Below are 1,843 nucleotides of genomic sequence, written 5' to 3'. Positions count from 1 at the left end.
TCTGGTATTTACAAACTAATAGATCCATACACCACACTTAATAGCTCGTGAATTACCTGGGTAAGACAATACAATATTTGTACGACTTTATTTAAAACATCTCTCAATAGGGTATTCACGGAAGGCAAAGTGTGCAGTGTGACTCACGACAAGGAAGGTGCGCAACGTCGTGAGCTAACGCCGTTTCCGTTGTACAGTTGCCTGTTTAAAACACTGGTTAAAACGTGTTATGTAAATTCATACTTAGAATTTCCGTTGCGATGTCATTGCAATCTTTCAGCGGTACACCAGGCAGATGTGCGTGAGATTCTCTCTATTATTTATTCTCCCCTTTCTCCGCCTTCTTCATCTCTTCCAATTACGATGGATGCGATTTGCTGTAGCACGTTGCTTAGGATTGAATTACTCAGGTCACGGCCTGGAGGGGTCACCGAGTCCTTAGCGCTGCGTGGGCGGGGCCACAGCGGCGGGTTTTCCCGCCCCCGCAAAATCTATAAAGAAAAAAAGATAAACTTGTAATAATGAAATAAAAGCAGCCACCCTCTCACACGGAAGTCTCTTAGTGTTCGAATATTTTACAGTTTCTGAACCCGACGGCTAAATTAAACGTTGTCTAGCAATACAGTCAAATGAAAAAGATTTCATTGTAGGTAACAGTGCTATTATTGAAAATTGCATAAATCAAAATTAAGCAGTTTTGTGTAAGGTCGATTTTAACTACCATTATTAAATTTTTTTATTTTACCATTAGCATTTTCTTGAATTTCATGTTCTCGAGAGTAAGGGGTTCGGTGGTGGAAGGGGCAGAGGGGGCAATACTTGCCTTGCCCGGGCGCTGGGAACCCACGCTACGTCCTGCAACGGAAGTCTCCGCAAGGGAACCCACGGCATAGCTTCCTTTACTCTGTTCTTGTCTGCGGGCGAGTGAACTGGGTTAAGTTTTGTGAAGCATAAATATTTTATGTGCGTTTGGGACCTTTTTTGTCTTACTTTAAACTGTATGTTTACAAGAATTTCTCTGTGATAATTTGGCGTTTCCTTCTTTGTGGAGCTTCTTATTTATGTTGTTTGTTAATGCGAAACTTGTGCTGCCCCTCATTTTTTGCAGCAAAGACAGTAATAGATTCTATGGTCCGGGATTTTTAAGCAAATCGCCGTGCCTTTCTCGAGGGTGTCGTTATTCACTGCAGATCTTAATTCCAAAACGACAGTCCGCATTTTAGTGCCATGGAAAAACTCATGTCTGACCGGCAGTCTTTTGTCCTTTTTTTTTAATATAGTCGCCCCAACTAACTTATCTGACAATATCAGCAAATTTTAACTACAAAATTACTCTTGCCGGGAGGAAAAGCAAGAGCAGGACCAGTGTCGCCATCAGAACGAACTTTCTGGCGTTTGCGCATTGGACTACCAAGCCGAAAGCCTCAAAATCAGTCACTTATGAATCAATATATGAATCGGGTTATACCTGTTCAAAGTTTTCACAAGGGAACGTGGAAATATGCAGGGCACCAAATTTTATGCTTGTGATTCTTAGACGTCACTTTGCAGGTTGCATCTTGGACCCACTGTTAAAAGGAGACCAGGAACTGGAAATCAGATTTCCCCAAAGAATATAATCGTTCCATCCAATCGTTTGCAAAAAATGACACCGCCATGGACGGGGGTTTTTCGCACGAATCGTGAGTCAGTCGGTATTCCCGGCAGGAAGAAACACGGTGATCTCTGCTTCACGATCCGCGATCCGCTCGTTCGTGGCCTCCTAGAAGCACCGGGATGAATTTTGGGGCTTGAACTATTGAATCGCATGGCATAGTTTCCCGTCTACTTGGCCCCGGGGGGG

The 1,843-nt window shown here is 43.3% G+C and overlaps 1 pseudogene; it reads left to right on the top strand.

Moving 5' to 3' along the window:
• LOC119593595 overlaps positions 1-1,843 on the top strand; it is a 7,083-nt pseudogene that overhangs the window by 1,385 nt on the left and 3,855 nt on the right.

The sequence above is a fragment of the Penaeus monodon genome, chromosome 32 (assembly GCF_015228065.2).
Source record: "Penaeus monodon isolate SGIC_2016 chromosome 32, NSTDA_Pmon_1, whole genome shotgun sequence".
NCBI classification, from domain to species: Eukaryota; Metazoa; Arthropoda; class Malacostraca; order Decapoda; family Penaeidae; genus Penaeus; species Penaeus monodon.
Note: the sequence above shows the minus strand (reverse complement) of the source record. Positions and strands in the feature narration are given on the sequence as shown.